This window comes from Dama dama, chromosome 30 (assembly GCF_033118175.1).
Source record: "Dama dama isolate Ldn47 chromosome 30, ASM3311817v1, whole genome shotgun sequence".
Classification (NCBI taxonomy): domain Eukaryota; kingdom Metazoa; phylum Chordata; class Mammalia; order Artiodactyla; family Cervidae; genus Dama; species Dama dama.
The window spans coordinates 36780952-36799351 of NC_083710.1; the positions used below are offsets into that span (position 1 = coordinate 36780952).

General features: G+C 44.4%; 1 protein-coding gene across 2 annotated transcripts in view; it reads right to left on the reverse strand.

The window, feature by feature from the left end:
• LOC133049456 (phospholipid-transporting ATPase IB) overlaps positions 1 to 18400 on the reverse strand; it is a 458918-nt gene that overhangs the window by 86396 nt on the left and 354122 nt on the right. The gene's annotated exons all lie outside the window — the stretch shown is intronic.

The following is an 18400-nucleotide window of genomic DNA, read 5'->3' on the forward strand; positions in this document are numbered from 1 at the left end:
GGTGTCACTGTTTTTACATTTCAGAAGTTGAAGAAATAAAGCCGGGAAAGGAAAAATATTCACTACCTCAAGAAATTATTTAACTTATTTCTGGTTTAGAAACCTAGTTCAATATACGTTTCACTTTCATACACATTTGATCAAATAAACACCGAGAACTACTCTTTCAAACTATAAATATTGTACCGGGCCACAGCATGTCACATATTCCATCAAAATAACATATTTTGGCTTTGAAGTCTTTCAAGTCAGCACACAATTTTATAGGTAAATAAATTAAACAGAACACACAGATATGAATTACTTTCAGTTCAGCTTTTCTAGTATCTGATCATCTTTTATATATTTTAAAGGTGGGGGGAAGATTCAACAGTTCTCTTTAGAAACTTGCTTACACTAGCTTATTCGGTTGCAAGAAAAGTCTTACAGCCTTGCTGTTGAACTTTGTTAGATCTTATTCATTAGTCATTGCTTTTATTGTGTGTCTGAGAGTGGGGAAAACAGTGCTGCTTCTTGTAACACCAGGAGGAAGACAGAGTTTCTGCCCTCTGAACCTTCACCGTTTGTTCCTTGGCACAAATAAGGAACAGTAAAATATGATGACAGAGAATGAGATGGTTGGATGGCATCCCCAACATGATGAACATGAGTCTGAGCAAGCTCCAGGAACTGGTGAAGGACAGGGAGGCCTGGAGTGCTGCAGTCCATGAGGTCGCAAAGAGTCGGACACGACTGAGCGACTGAACTGAAGTGAAAATAAGAAAGTGTTGGGAACGTTAGGGAAAAGGACTATTTTAAAGGCAAAGGAAGGACTGGGAGTTCGAGATGCTGGGGCAAATGGCAAAGCTGCAGGATGGGGACCCCTGGGCCTCGTTGGCCAGAAATGGTGCAATTCTACTGAGTCAGGCAGCCAGCATGCCGGGAGACCTGGCAATGTTTCAGACACAGAAACCCCAGGCTCTGTGATGCCTCGCCTGCTGAGAGAGAGAGGATGGTGGCTCCCCATCATGTGGGCTGGGAGACAGGGACGCTACCTTTTTTAAGGAGAGGCAGAAACACAAGACTGTTTCTGTGGGTGTGCAGGGGAAAGTGAGGCCCCTCTCCCACATGCTGGGCTCGGGGTGTGAGTGTTCTCATCCAGGCTGGGAAGCCGGGAGGACACTGCCTCATCAAGTCCTTGCCTGTCAGCGTTGATGACGTTCCCATCAACTAGTCTCACCCAAGTCTGTGACCAGCTTCTAATTCCAATTCCAAAGAATAGCTTCCATCTTACAGACTTCCCTGTAGTTTGTAACAGTGGCTAAGGCTCTGAGCCCTGGTGCCGTTTCCAGTGTCCAACTATCAGGCTAGGGAGCGGGAGGTCCTGGGGGGCAGGAAGCCTGTCTCATGGGAATACAAGTAAATGCCAGGAACAGTCCCAGAAAATGGACTGGATTCCCTCTATTTTACTAAAACAAGTGTGTGTATGTACACAACCAGCAGTCATCAAAATAATTGCGGACAGTGACTGCAGCCATGAAATTAAAAGACGCTTGCTCCTTGGAAGGAAAGCTATGACAAACCTAGATAGAGTATTACAAAACAAAGACATCACTTTGCTGTCAAAGGTCCACCTAGTCAAAGCTATGATTTTTCCAGTAGTCATGTACAGATGTGAGAGTTGGACCATAAAGAAGGCTGAGTGCCAAAGAATTGATGTTTTCCAACTGTGGTATGGAGAAGACTCTTGAGAGTCCCTTCGACAGCAAGATCAAACCAGTCAATCCTAAAGGAAATCAACCCTGAATATTCATTGGAAGGACTGATGCTGAAGCTGAAACTCCAATACTTTGGCCACCTGATGTGAAGACCCCACTCACTGGAAAGACCCTGAATGCTGGGAAAGACTGAGGGCAGGAGACGGGGGGCGACAGAGGATAAGATGGTGGGCAGCATCACAGACTCAATGGACATGAGTTAGAGCAAACTCTGGGGGACAGTGAGGGACAGAGAAGCCTGATGTGCTACAGACCCGCAAAGAGTCAGACATGACCAAGCGACTGAACAATAACTTTAAAATTATCTGGAGTTAGGAGTCATGATATATGTGTGTATAATTTCACATCTTAGTTTACTCCTGAAAAACGATTCACAAGCCCTTTCCCCCACCCTCAGTGTAAAGACCACACTTAAGGAATCAAGGAAAAGAGAAGAACGAATCATTTCCCAGAATGCTGAAAGCTTTAGTCAAGACTTGCTTGGTGTTTTTTCCCAAATGAACACATGTAGTTTTTCTCAACATCTTGGTCTTGACTATGAGATCACCTGAATCTTCCAGTTAAGAACAATGTAAAATTTTGGAGAATGCATTAAAAACATGACTTAAAAGCCGAAGTCGAATTCCAGGTTGGGTACACAGCCATTCAGTTACTGGCCAGGACTGTCCAGGCTTCCATTTCCTCATGGAAGGAAAGGACTGGAATGTTCCCTAAAAGTTCCTCCAACTTTGCTCAGACACATGCTTCACACAGGGCTTCCCTGGTGGGTCAGTGGTAATGAAGCTGCCTGCCAATGCAGGACACACAGGAGACTCAGGTTCAATCCCTGGGTTGGGAAGATCCCCTAGAGAAGGGAATAGCAACCCACTTCAGTATTCTTGCCTAGGAAATCCCATGCACAGAGGAGCTTGGTGGGCTATAGTCCACAGGGTCGTAGAGTTGGACACAACTGAGCATGCATGCTATGCTATGCTTCATGCAGTAGATCCCATGATGCATTTTTTAAAAATTGAAGTATAGTTAATCTACAAGGTTGTGTTGATTTTCAGGTATACAGCAAAGTGACTTGACTCAGTTACATATATGTATTGTTTTAGATTCTTTTACACTAAAGGTTATTATAAGATACTGACTATAGTTGCCTGAGCTATACAGGAGGTCCCTGTTGTTCATCTATTTTACCCATGGAGCATTTTAAGTTGAATCCTGCTGTCTGACAGACCCAGTCTGTAGGTTGGGCAGCAGCCAGGTGATATCTCAGCAGGGTGAGGCTGATTTACAAGCAGGAGGGTGACTGCTATGTGCCAGGACCATGGGCTGCCCTGGGATGGCTTTATTCTTTGGTATGTCTCCTTTGAGGGAAAGCTGGACCAGTGAGGCAGACAGGCAGCCTGACTACACAGCTCCAGCCCCACACCCACTGTGCCCTGCCCATGTGGCCCCTCTCTCTGAAAGCTCTGCTCTGCGTGGTCCAGGGGAGCCCGGTCACAGCTGGGGAAGGAGCCGGTTCAAAGGCGTATTTAGGATGACTGATGTGAAAATTGCCCACAATGTCATTTTTCCTTTTTCTCTCACATTGTTAGCATTTATGAAGCCCACGTCTCGGTTTCCCTTCCTTTATTTTCACGTGACTCACTGTTGGTGGAGAATGTTTTCAAAACCGAACTCAGAGCTGATAAATAGCACTGGCTTCACGGTAATAAAGGAACAGAGTTGAAATGGAACGAGAGCCTGGGTTTAAGTAAATAATGACACAAAACCCTATGATTTTTGGAAAGACAAATTTCATGGAAATGTTTCATGTTTTTGCTTCCACGTGATGATAAATGGAAGCAGAGGGGTAGAGAAAACATCATTTTGGTCCTGGAAGGAAACTCAAGAATTCAGTCCAATTCACCAAATATTTAAATATTCACTAAACCCTACTTGGTGCTGGGTGCTGTGATTACAAAAGCAAGCGAGATGAGGTCCCTGTTTTTAAGTAGCTCAGAGTATATCATGGAGACAGACACAGCCACTATCTGTGCTTGGTCCTGTCTGCCTTCAGGGCCTCTGCACGGCCCCTGCTCTGCTCTGCTGCACTCGGACTGACCCCTGCGGGCTGCAGGTCCTGGGAGCTCCAGCCGGGGTCTGCCAGGAGGGAGGCGCTGGCAAGCGATGACAGGGTGGGGAGCAGGAGAAGCCAGGATTTCTCCCTTCTGCTTGGATGTCTCCAGAACTGGCTGTGTTTTCAAAGGGCTCTTGCTCTTGCAGGTGAACCGGCCAGGATTCCTGCTCTGTGCAGTGGTCTAGCCCTTCCCCCCCTCCACCCTGCAGCCTAGGGTGTGGGCACTTTCCACTGTGGCTCACCTCTGGCTGCCCTCTCAACCCCTGTGTTACCTCCACAACCATCTCTTCAAATTAAAAAAAAAAACAACACACCTAAAAATAATGATCCTGACTTCTCTGTTGCTGGTTAGACCCTGACCAATGTACAACAAATTAATGATGAGATAGACGATTCCTGGAGAAGGAAATGACAACCCACTGCAGTACTCTAGCCTGGAAAATCCCATGAACAGAGGAGCCTGGCGGGCTACGGTCCATAGGGTCACAAAGAGTCAAATACAACTTAGCAACTAAACAACAGCAACTATAAGTAGAATAGATGTTCTTCTAGCAATCTGAGCATTTCAGAGCTATGGGTGGGCATAGAGAGAAAGTTAAGTTTGCTCAGAAGACTGGAGAAGACCCACCCAGGGAGTAAGACTTGTCATGGCGAAACCCTGACAAGTGATGAGGGTTTAGTCCTTGAAAGGTCAACCAAGTCTTAAGAGCCTTACACAACAGGGAACTGAGGTGCAGGCTGGAAATGAGCCTTGGATTTTCCTGCCCAGAAGGGAAGGTTTTGGAATGTTTCCACCTGGGCTTTCCTGGTGACTCAGATGGGAGACCTGGGTTAGATCTCTGGGTTGGGAAGATCCCCTGGAGAAGGGAATGGCAACCCACTCCAGTATTCTTGCTTGGAGAATCCCATGGGCAGAGCAGCCTGAGGGGTTACGGTCCATGGGGTCACAAAGAGTTGGGCACGACTGAGCAAGTTACACTTTCACTTGCACCTGGGTTGGAGCCTCCGACCCCCACCCTGTCGCTGACCACATGGGTCCTGAACTGCCAAGCTACTAACTCCTTCCTTTCAAGCTCCTCCCTCATCCCTTTATGATTCTCAGGGTAAATTTTAACTGCTCTCAGCACACTTCCTCCTGCTTAAGCCTAAATGAGCCCCTACTCTGGACCCCCACTGGGCTGCCCTGGTACATCACGGGACACTGGCTGGGAAAATCTCTTTTTAGTGCCCGAAAATCACCCTAGTACCTGCGCCTCTGAGGAGGCCTGTGCCATTATTTATTACAGAATAAGCTCTAGCTGTTGAGGGTCAATTATTCCATTGACCAGGCATTACAATAATTCCTGGTAATTAAAAGAGGTACTTATGTGAATCTGGGTGCATACTGAAAGAAACATTAGTCCTTTTGTCATCTTGGCAAGTCTATTGTTCTGAGCCAGGCCCAACCAATTAACATCTTTCCCCAATCCCTGTCAGCTGGGGCTTGAAAAAAAAAAGGAGAGAAAGGGGGTCACTCAGATGCTAATTTAGATACAATTGTGTCAGGGCTGTTTGGAGGGGTCTGGCTAGAAAGAAGCCACTGGGGTTTAATGAAGCAAACAGCTTGGGTCCCACTGACCCTGCAGGGGTAATTTTTAAAAGACCCTTCTGTGTTCCTTTGCCAAATAGAAGAGGGCATCACAAGAAGCCCTTCCTTCAAAAAATAAAAAAAAAGAAAGAAAGAAAAAAATTAAGACAGGGATAATCATGCATTTAATCTGCTCATTAAACAAATCTCTCAGGCAGACTTAACATGAATTAGCACTTCTCTAAAAAGGTAAAATGTGACATACACCAGACAGCTCAGATCATTTGAAAAAGGTCACAATTCTTTGTCAGAAGCTCAATTGTTAATGTATTAATATTTGAGGATATTGAGTGAAGACCTCCACCTCCATTCAACCCCGGGAGCAGAACAGTACACGTTTTCCTAACTGGAAAACAAAAACACTTTCTCCAGGTACTGATACAGATGGAAGCACAAGCTACATACAGATGATGCGCGATTTTCAAACGAAGGAATTAAGAGGGAGAGGGGAAAAACCCCACAACTGAGTCTGCTGGCTCCCAGCACAGCTTTCCACCTGACCCTGCTGGGCTCACCTGTATGGTTGCTAAGATCCAATAGCGACATCAATCCTGAATACTCATTGGAAGGCCTGATGCTGAAGCTGAAACTCTTCAGCTTTGGCTAAACAAATACTTTGGCTACCTGATGGGAAGAGCCAACTCACTGGAAAAGACCCTGATGCTGGGAGAGATTGAAGATGGGAGAAGAAGGGGGCGACAGAGGATGAGATGGTTGGATGGCATCACTGACTCAACGGACAAGAATCTGAGCAAATTCTGGAAGGTGGTGAAGGTCAGGAAAGCCTGGCATGCTGCAGTCCATGGGGTCGCAAAGAGTTGAACAAGACTTAGCGACTTAACAACAAGAAGACTACCCTTCTGTGGGGACCCTCAGGGCCACCTGGTCTGAGCACTACAGCTTGGAGGCAGGGACTCTGGCAGCTGAGGCTCCAGGGAGGTTCCAGGTTGACAAGGTCTGGAATATATACTTCCTGGAAAACAGTGGAATCTTTTGTTCACCCATGAAACATCACACTGACACACACACCTTTCAAAGATCTCAGCCTCCTCTAAAGTGGGCTAACTGTCTTCTCTCCATAGTTACCTAGTCATCTGTAGGTGCCGCAAAGGTTGAGACGGTGTCTACAGGAAGGTGTGAAGACTCACACAGTCCTCTAACTAGTCAACCTAGACCCTCACACAGGACGCTTATACCCATGAAGTTATTGTTTCAATGGAAACAAGAGTAAAAAGGCCAATCTTGGACCCCTTTTGAAAGACGTAGTTGATGTTTCTTGTCAAAAAGTATTTCCCATCATAAGAAAAAGAGAGAGAGGCCCATTTCAAGACAAGTCAATACTCAAAACAGAAATGATACACTTCTGTTCATGGCAGCATTACTCACAATAGCCAAAAGGTGGAAATAACACAAGTGTCCATGAACAGATGACAGATAAACAAAACCTGGTCTGTATTCATGGGGTTGAGGACACCCTATCCTCACCTATGGCACCTTGGCAGAATGAATAGTTTAAGCTGAAGGAGTTTGCAAACATGTGGCAGAAGCAAGATGTGTCTCCAACCTCCGCCTTGCACCCCTGAGGTGGGTAAAAGACCTTCACGTGAGAGGTACGTCCTTAAAGAGCAGGGACACAGAGGGATCCGACAGACAGGCCATGTGGAGTCCCTTCAGCTCATCACCCTGAACTCACACTCTGCTCAGCACAACTTTCCACTCTTCGCCCGGTGAAAAGTGAAAGTATTAGTCACTTAGTCATGTCTGATTATTTGTGACTGCATGGACTGTAGCCTGCCAGGCTCCTCTGTCCATGGGATTCTCCAGGCAAGAATACTGGAGTGGATAGCCATTTCTTCCTCCAGGGTGTCTTCCTGGCCCAGGGATTGAACCTGGGTCTCCTGCATTGCAGGTGGATTCTTTACTATTTGAGCTATCTGAGAAGCCCACTCTTCACCAAACTCAGCACAAAAACATTCAGGTTTAACCATTTTTTCTGGTCTTCATTTCCTTATGAAGTTTTCTGAGTCAATAAAATTCAAATAAATTTGCATGCTTTTCTCCTGCTGGGCCTCCCTGGGGGCTCAGATGGTAAAGAATCTGCCTGTAATGCAGGAGACCTGGGTTTGATCCCTGGGTCAGGATCCCTGGGAAGGGAATGGCAACCCACTCCAGTGTTCTTGCCTGGAGAATTCCATGGACAGAGGAGTCTGGTGGGCTACAGTCCATGGGATTGCAAAGAGTCAGACATGACTAAGTGACTAACACTTCTCCTGCTAACCTGTCTTTTTCAGTTTAATTTTCAGACTCAACTAGCAACTCTAAGAGGGTCAAGGAAAACCTTTTTCCTTGTCTATGAAGCATTTAATGGAATCATGTGATTCAGCCTTCAAAAGGAATGAACTTCTGATATGAGCGACAACATGGCTGAGCCTTGAACACATCATGCTAAATGAAATAAGCTAGAAACAAAGGATGAATACTATATAATTCTATTTACACGAGAGGTACCTAAACTAGGCAAATACAGAAGGACAGAGAGGGGCTGGGTAATGAGAGGGTGTGAGGAGTTAAAGGGGACAGACTTTCTGTTTGGGAAGATGAAAAAATTCTGGAAGTGAACAGTGGGGATGGTTGCACGCATTATGAATATCCTTAATGCCGCTGAGTTGTACATGTAAAAATGGTTAAAATGATTAAAAATTAATATGAAACAAAATATGACATGGATAATAAGTCACAGTTAAATGACTTTACTGGCTACATTTTTCTACAAACTTAGTGTTAGTCTTTCAGTTGTGTTGAACTCTTTATGACCCCATGAACTATAGCCCCCCAGGCCCCTCTGTCCATGGGATTCTCCAGGTAAGAAACTGGAGTGGGTAGTTATTTCTTCTTCTCCAGGGGATCTTCCTGACCCAGGGATCGAACCCAGGTCTCCTGAACTGCAGACAGATTCTGTGCCATCTCAGCCACCAGCCAAGCCCCCTAGAAACTTATGAAACTATGACCTTGGGATGATTTAATTATAGTAACATAAATGGGTACTTAGGATTTCCTTTTTTTAGGAAAGTAAATAAACAATCAGAAGATAAATCATTCAGCAACTCCAATGTCTATTTGCAAAGCTCTTCTACTCAGCTTACATCAGGTTGAAATAAAGATTTAGCATATGGGTATTACTGATAAAGAAGAACTCTCAAAGTTCAAGGTTTATTTTACACCATCTAAAAATTTAATACCATAAATTCAACTTAAAGCCATGAATAAATCATTTAGCTTTCTTTAGTATTTCTTCACACTGTTTGCTTTTCCTATTTTCCAAAGAAAATTTTCTACTTTATTGGCTGCTTATATAAAAGCTAAGCCACACACTAAAAGTATTAAGAAAAATTTAGTCAACTGCCCCGTCTACAGAAAGGCCAAGGGACAGAAATGCTGTTGAAGTCAGTGGAACCAGGCTCCCGGCTGCCTGAGAGCTGCTCCTGGGAAGTCAATCTCTTTTGAAGAAAGCAGCAGTTCATTGGCATTTGAACTGTTTTCCCTCTTTGGTACTTGTCGTCTGAACAGTAAGTCATGTCAGCTTTGGCTCAGCCCCCTTGAGGCCCAAACCCAGCGAAGCCTGAATTCACCATTCAGCGCAGCAGTGGCCGGAGGGTGTCTGGAATCTGTTGAGTGCAGTGAGCCTTACAATGGCACAGCTGCCCTGGAATGCTGTTACACGACACCCAGGGGGCCTGGGCCTCGGGGATATCCTGAACAGGGAGGCCAATCACGGCTTCATTACCTCCTTACCAGACAAGAAGCTGCAAACGGGAAAGTGTCCAGGAGCAGCCTAAGGACCAACGGGGAAATTCTCTGCTCCTCGCGGCCCCAGCTGCACAAGACCACTCAGTGGGTGAAACCCCGCTCAGCTCCCCTCCGTCACTGTGACCACAGACCAAAGTGCGCAGTGCAGAGACACCAGGCTGTGAGCCCACGGGATTGACGACTCACAGGAACAATCGTTTGTATAAATATACCATGTCTTCTTTATCCGTTCATCTGTCAATGGACACAGGTTGCTTCCTTGTCTTGGCTATTGTAAACAGTGCTGCAGTGAACACTGGGGGCCATGAATCTTTCCAAATTATGGTATATTTATATGACGGAATATTATTCAGCCACAGAAAAGAATGAAATAATGCCACCTGCAGTAACATGGGTGGACCTAGAGACTACCTTACTAAGTGAAATAAGCCAGAGAAAGACAAACACCGTATGATGTGACTTACATGTGAAATCTAAAAAAAAGATATAAGTGAACTTATATACAAAAATCACATAGAATACAAAGCTGTGGTTACCAAGGGGAAAGTGGAGGCAGGGAAAAATTAGGAGTTTGGATTGACAGATACACTCTACTACATATAAAAGAGTATATGTTTGTGTTACTGAATCACTTTCCTGCACATCTGAAATCAACTCAACATTGTAAATCAACTATATTTCCATTTTAAAAAAGGACGCTATCAAAACCATGCATGAAAGATCTGCTCTATAGATGCAGAAGCAAAGAAAGTCTGTCTCAATAGGAAACCATCAGGCATGGAGGAACTGGCTCCAGCAGAGATTTCTAAGGTTTATGTCAAATCACGGTAGTTATTATTTCAATCTTGATAGCCTAGTAGTGGGCAGCACTAGACCATAGAGATGATTTGTTTTCAAAGAACCATGATCTGAAGAAAGTCTATCAAGGACGCAGAAGTAAGTAAAATCCTAAGGACACAGCTACGTAACATGACACCTTAACTCCTGAAAATCACCTGTAAGACCCCACTTCTGTTCAGAGCCAGCTGCACCAGGTCACGCTTTGGTCAATTCCAGACTCTGAGAAAATCTCTTTTTACTCTGCAATCTACTGTGTTTATTTAAGAATGTCATCTGATGTCTGAGAGCCAAAAGCACAGGGACCAAACCTGGGGTGGGAAATAAAGGTAGGAGATAAAAAAAGAGGGGCATGTGGAAAGCTTATGATGGCAAAAAGGGAATAATAAAAAATATCTCTCTGAGGCCTGTTAATCAAGTAAGGCTTTTGTCTGTCTTCAGAAAATGTCATTGATACGGTGCCATTGAAAGCAGACTTAGGAATCTGCCGTGTCCCTTTCATAGGTATTCACGGAACGGCTGTTGAATGGTTCAGTCAATAAACCCTTTTACTGAATAAATGAGACAAGCAAGAAAAATGAAGAAGACATCTTAGGCCTCTGTCAAGGAGAATCCCACAGAAGAAGCCAAGATTCCAAACTAGTGTTAATGTAAATGGTTATCAAAGTGGAGGTTTCAGGTTAATTGAGCTCCCTTTGAAAGTTATCATTTGTTGGAACGCAGCAACATCCTAGCTCTTTGAATGTGTTCTGCACTGTTTTAACTGCCTGACAACCTGTACTGATTGAGGAGCCCTGCTCCACACCTAGATGTGCTCACCATCGAGAAACAGTGTGTGTAGTCAGTCACGCAGTCATGTCTGACTCTTTGCGACCCCATGGACCATAGCCCGCCAGGTCTATGGGCTGTCATTTGCTTCTCCAGGGGATCTTCCTGACCCAGGGATTGAACCTGCGTCTCCTTCAGTGACAGGCGGATTCATCACCACTGCACCTGGGAAGTCCTGGGGAGAAACAGACATGGATGCAGAACTCAACCAGGCCCACATCAGCGCCGAACCACGTCACAGGAGCCAGAGTCTCCTAACCAAAGGCTCTCATTTTATTCATCTCGATAATTAAGCAGAAAAAGCAAGAGCAAAGCAAAGATTGTGTAGAATGTATTCGCAAAGGAACAAGAACAAGAAGGAGAAGCAGAGCATCTGGGTGGAAAGAGGGATGGAGAGGAGAGCAGAGCATCTCCTCTGGGAGCACAGAAGACGTCACAGGGAGGCAGAGCAGGGAGGAGGGAGGGGACCCCGACACTGGGCAGTGGGTGCAGAGGGGCGGCGGATGGCCGTGGGGAGCTGGGAAAACCAGGGAGGTGTGTGCAAGGGAAATAACAGAACCTCTGCAGATTCTGGGCAGAGGGACCATGAGAACAGGCTTTCATGAAAGTCAAGGCTGTTGCTGTGTGGGTCCCGAGAGGGGAAGCAATAGATGGTTTACGCTCTCAGGCTGGAAGAAAAGCCAACAGGGGCAGACGGATGGGCTGTAGAGGCAAAGGTGGAGGGCAGAGAGGTGATCAGAGGCCGGAGACACAAGTCAGAGGGTGAATGACAACCACAGCAAGTAGGAAGGATCTGCCTTAAAAGGGAGTAAAGAGACAAAAGTTTCAGACAGTGAGGTTTAAGGTAAGGGTATTACCCACGAGAGGCACAGCTGGCAAGCAGGGGCCTGGAGGGAGGGCTGGGGGCGCTGAGATGGATGGAAGAAGGACAGAAGTGGCAGCCAGGCCACGTCAAGGAAAGGAAACTAGGAAACTAGGAGAGGAAACGTCAGGGTCCTGCTGCCGACCTTGGGAGGTGTGCATACAGGAGTGATGCGGGGAGAAGCCGGAATGAGTCCCTGATTTGGGTTACTTGAAAGCAAGACAGGGCTCACAGCAGGAGAAACACCTTTTATTCTGCTTTGTCCCCCTGCCCTCTGATGCATGCATGTGTGTGTGTGCCCGCGTGTGTCCGTGTGTGTGTTGGGGGGTGGATAAAGCGAGTTACTACTTTGACATGTTGATTTTGAGAGGCCTGGAGACCAAGAGACATTTAGAAGGAAGTGACCAGTTGAAAAAGCTGTGCCCAGTCAATGTCAGTCTGAGGCTCAGGATGCTGTCTGGGCTGGACATGGGCATGGGGTCATTATCTAAGAGTGGGGGTGGATGTTGCAGCAATGATGTACTGGGCATTTCCAATGAACAGATATAACAGACTGTTTCAAATACCCACGATCCAAAATCTAAGTATGGGCACGTAGTATTTACACTCTTCTCTGTCCACCAGGTATGGGGATTCTATAGGCAGAAGCTAGATTTACTATTTCAAAAATGCCCATCATTTGGACAAATAACCCAATCAGTTTGTAAAGAGAAATGTCCATTGTCCCCCGGGGCTTTGGGGAGACGAGTACAGAGATATGACTGAAGCTTCAGCGTGTAACTAAAAGAAGGCCAGATGGACCATTATCACATCACTCTGCCGTCAGATAATGTCTTCTGGCAGGAACTGCATCTGCCTCTTGAAACGACAAGATGCTGGCGGGAGAGATGGGTCCCTGTCCACTAAGGAATCACCCCTTCCTGCTCAACTTTTTCATTATTCTTTCCCAAACTCCATGCTTTTGTTTCATTTTTTTGCCAAGAATTTTTAACTTTGTTATCTTCTTCTATAAATACTAGGCTAGTCGCTTAATGGATCCCAAAGCCAGGTCAACACAGCTAAATTATTTAGAATTATCTTTAGTGAGTCACCTTCCAATTTGGTAGGTCATCTAGTATTGTGTATGCTTGTGCATATGATATTTTCATTCAAATCATCTGTATATGTTTCAAAGCCGGCCCTCTGAGTACTTGGGGATGAGCTATTGTCAGAAGGAGCAATGATCATTTACAAATAATCACCATATCCTGTTCGGAGAGAGTTTCCCAGCCAAGAGGCTGGAAGAGGCCTCTCCAGAGTGAAATCTAATCTGACTTTGAAACCTCAGCTGTCCAACACAGTTGCTTTGTTATCAACAGCAATTTAAAACCTGGCTATTCACTCCTCTCAGAAACAGACCTGTGAAACGGCTCAGTTCCCACTTCTAAGATCTATATACAAAAAACAATGGAAAAATGAATCATTAAAAATTTTATTTGATCCTATCTAGTTGATCTAATTTTTCTATGAATCATACTTTCCATGTATATAATATAGCTATGAATTTGTAGTCATAGCTATGATACATTTTTACATAAAAATGTACATCTCCTGAGTATACAATTTAATTCCTTTAAAGGCACACATGTGCAGAGAAAGTATCTCAACTACAAATACTACATGTAATTTTTTTTTTTTTTTCTTGGACATGAACAGATGCTGCTGGAGCTCCCTCCTTCAGAAAAGTTCTCCAGTCCCACAAAATTCCCAAAGCCCCTCCTGCTCAGCCCATTTCTCTTTTTCCTGTTCCTCAGACTCTCAACTTTCATACCCCAGCGCTACTTACAAGATACCCAGCCCAACGCTCTTATCACCCTCTTCCAGCACCGCCCACGCTGGCAGAAGTCTCCAGAAGTATCCCTTCCTCCAGGCCTGGCACCTTTAGCAAATCTCACTGACCCTGTTTAGTCACCCATCTTAGCCAGTTTCTTTGCCATCCCAGGGTGGTGGCCATCTCTCTGTCTTTCTTCACCGCCCCCCTCCAAACTTCCTCCTTAGACCCGTGGAGGGTCATTTCTTGGGCCCCACCTCTGAGCACAACACTGCACTGGCATTTGCTTCAGGGTGGCTCATGTTTTGGATACCGTCATATCCAAGGGGAGTCAGACTTTTCTCTCACCTAGACCCCAACTCTGATGCTCACTGATTTTCTTGCTTCTTCCAAGCATCTCCCTGGAACCAACGAGGCCAGAATAGAGAAGCTGAGTCCCCCATAAAGGCACCTTTGTGCTTCACGTGAGGGCAGCCTGGCCCGGGACCCAGCACGCGTCACCTGAGCTGGTGACGAGGTGCTGCAGAGGACAGGGCGTGGGAGAAGCTTCCAGTCGTAGGAGAGACAGCCCTGCACTCTGTGGGCACAGACCTCCCAGAGCATCTCAGTAACACAGGTGGAGAAAAAGAAAAGTCACTGAGGCGTGTGAAAAGACAGTGTCCGGGACTTTTCACCTATTTTCCATGGGCATCAAGGAAATTTCTCTCCTCCAGCCCAGATAAATCTCTTATAATGAAGGAAGTGCTGCAGCACACCTGGGTAGGCCCTACATGGTAAGAACCTAAATGATACCACCTCCGAAGAAAACAATAAAAACATGTAAATCCATGGCTGATTCATATCAATGTATGACAAAACCCACTGGGAAAAAAAAAAAAAAAATAATAATAATAATAAAAATTAAAAAAGAAAAAAAAAAAAAAAAGATCTAAAAAAAAAAAAAAAAACTATTCCATTAATCAAAAAAAAAAAAAAAAAAGAAAACAATAAAAACACATTCAAGGTAACACGCATCCATTTTCTAAAAGACATGAAGCCTCAAAATCAAGCAGACAACAACAAAACACCATTCCAATCAATCTGTTAGAGACCTTACTTTGGGCTTTCTTTTGAAAGAGTCAGACAAAAGAAAACCATCAGTGGTCTTTCTGCTTCTTGTTCTTTTCCCAGAATGGGCCAACTCTGGCCCTTCCTGGGAAAACACTCAGACACTTGAGTGCAGAGACAGAAACAGCGGTGACCCCACCAGAGTTAGTCCCCTAAAGTCGATAGATCGCTCTTTATTTTTTAAAGTTTACTTTATTAAAGTATAATCGATCTACAATGCTGTATTAGTTTCAAGTAGACAGCAAATGATTCAGTTATACACACACACATTCATTCTTTTTCATATTCTTTTCCAGTGTGGTTTATCACAGGAGAGTGACTAGTTTCCTGTGCTGTACAGTAGGACCTTACTGTTTATCCATAATAGTTTTTTTTTGACAATTCATAGGGATTAAGGAGGGTGGTGGCAGGACCCAATGGTTCAGATCTAAGAAGCATCCCTGAATCTACTCCATTCTGGATTCTGTAGGCTTCTCAACATGATAATTTTTGAGTTATTTGATATATTTGCCCTAAAGAAATATCAAGTACACATCGAAGAAAATCTATGGTTTTCTCCAGTGAGAGCCAAGTAGAGTGTCTATTGAAAAGTGAAAGTGAAAGTCGCTCGGTCCTGTCAGACTCTTTGCTGCCCCAAGGACACAGTCCATGGAATTTTCCAGGCCAGAATACTGGAGTGGGTAGACTTTTCCTTCTCTAGGGGGATCTTCCCAACCCAGGGACTGAACCCAGGTCTCCCGCATTGCTGATTCTTTACCTGATTGCTGATTCTTTACCAGCTGAGCCACCCGGGAAGCCCAGAGTGTCTATTAAAACACACTTTTCATTAGACAAAGGTAGATCTCAAAGAACGGGGAGCTTGCTGGTCTCAGGAAGAGAAGCGTGATCCTCTAACAACGATGGGCACCCCTCCCCTCCCCAAACCCGTGGCTACCGCGCACCCTCAGCTGTGCGCTCTGCTGAGCTGTCAGAATGCGTTCCAGGTTATAACTTGGCAAACGTGACTTAACCTAAAGGAAATGCTTTAAAACAAATTTTCATAACATCTGCCATGTTCTGTCTAAGCAGTACCTTCTGTTTCCACAGAACTTAAACACAACTTTGTTTTTAAAAGCTAAATTTCATAGGTCTTTCTTCAGCCCTATGGAAGATTCACTTTTGGCCATAAAAATCTCCCCCTAGGAAAAAAATTTCCCAAATGTTTCAGCACTTCAGCTCCGCAGACTGAAGTTCAAAAGCAGTCTGTCCCACAAGAATCTAGGAAAAAACTATTCTGCAAAGTGTCACCTTGATCCCCAAAGAAGCACTTATACAAGAAGTGTGAGAGGTGGGTCCTCAGGTAAAAAGGTATCAATAATGAACACGGCATGACGACAGAAGAGTCTGGGAAAGGAAACATCCTTATTCATCTTTCAACATGTCATTACTTAGGGACTGGCTTCCCAGGTGGCTCAGTGGTAAAGAAGGCACCTGCCAATTCAGGAGATGCAAGAGACATGAGTTCAGTCCTTGACTTGGGAAGACCCCCTAGAGAAGGAAATGACAATCACTCTAGTACTCTTGCCTGGGAAATCTCATAGACAGGGGAGCCTGGTGGGCTACAGTCTATCGGGTCACAGAGTCGGACATGACTGAGCAACTGAGCACTATTAGAAGAAGTTCATAAAATTGAACAGAGAAATTAATTTAATTAAGTATTAATTAAATTTTTACCAGTGTGATAATGTTCTCCATCCATCTAATATTTATTATGTACCAGGTATTCTGTCAAGTATTCAGAGAGACACAAAAGGTGAAAAAGACCTGTCTCCATTTTCAAAGTAAATCAAGCTGCAGGCAACTATCAAGCTTTGGCTGAAAGACAGATAGTTAGGTGTTATTAGTTTTTAGCTGAAGTTAAAGACTTCGGTATATATACTGCAACCTAAGAGATAGTTAAAATAAAATAAGGAAAGAATCCTTCAGACTAATTATACTTTAGGGATGTGCCACTGAAATGGAGTTAAGAAACAGTTAAGAAAGATAGGAAAAAACTATGTTTCAGAAGCAAAAGACAGAATTTCTAGAAGACTCAGGATCAAATGCTGCCCAGAGATCAACCACCATGAAGGTGAAGAAGAGGTCACTGTATCAGGGAGGGAGGGGGCGGAAACGGTATTGATGATATCCAACAGGAAAAGAGCTAAGGTTTGCATAAAAAGCCCAAACTGAGCCTAAAATAATAGTCCTTCCAAAAGAACACGTTCTTCATCCGCCACGGAGCCTCAAGCAAGTGTGAACAGAGTTATGATCAGACCACATGTCAGGGACTTTCTTAAGAGAAATGAAACCACGTCTTCGAGAGTCCTCCAGCCAAGAGGCAGAGAGGCAGTGATTTCAACAAAATTTGTTCATACAATGCTCTGCCCCCAGGATTTTCAACTTCCTGAAATCATGAAACTTTTTATTATCTTTGAAAAATCATTTCTGTGACATATTTGACAAATGATGAGAAAGCAAATTTAGTAGCAATAAAGAGACAAGGTCTCTGTTAGGAAATGGGGAAGATCAGAACAGTAAGAGCAACAAGATAGTAGAGCAAATGATAGTCTGAAATGGGCTTCAGACAACACTTCATTATTCCTTTGTAGAAGAAGTCTCTCAGGTGATGAAGCTGAAATGGCTTGCTTCTTGGCATAGCCGGGTCATAGGAAAAAAAAGCCATATTAAGGTGAAAAAGAAAAAGGAAGCATCAGAAATAGAACTTGCCCATAAGCTTAAACATATGGTGGGGGGGAATTGATCTATTCCAGTAAACTTTCCATCCCTGAGAAGGGCCGCTGAACTCACACAGGCAGACACATCAACTGGTCCAGTAATGTGGCTCCTGTCCTGATGCTGCCTGAACCCCCGCACCGCTGACCCCCGAGAGACTGCTGCACACAGCCTCTGTGTGGTCACTGTCCTTTTGCTTTTAGCCTTCTCTGCACTTTTTCTTTATGGAAAAAAAAAAAGAATTCTTATCATCTAGTTTTAGAAAATTTATACAAAGTATTTTAAAGTTCTTTATTGAAGCAGACTGTCGTGCTACTGAACTCTCAGTCAGGATATTGCTCTAACATCTCAGATAGGGAATCTCATGGTGACTCAAAGTTATTTCATTTTTCTTCTCAGTGTTATTTTTGTGTGTGTGTGTGTTATATGCCTTTATTCCAACTCTTGCCAAGAAAGTCTTTTTTTCCTTTGGACCCCTTTTAATGGTTATAAAGCAAAAAACAAAACAGGAAACAGTACTGATAAGGACAGGGAAGAAAAAAAGGTTTAAAAATTAAAAATAGGGATGCTCAAAACGATAGCTTCAATTCTATCTCAATAAGGCTGTCTAAAGAGCTCAGACAGCAGTCAGCAGTTCAGGTTCAGATCACCACTTTCTGGACCGGTGGTGGTTCAGCAGACTGCAACTTTGAACCTCAGTGCAGTTGAGGAGCACAAGCATATTATTTTCTGTCGTTTTTAATGTGACAACTCACAACTGAATACCAACCAAAAACCAACATCCGAGACCGTGTCTGAGGTGCCACTCATACTCTGCTGTAAAGGGCAGTTTTGAGGCACAATATCCAAAGCTTGGGTATAAGTCATTCCGTCCCGCCCTTCAAAGTAGGCCCCCACACACCAT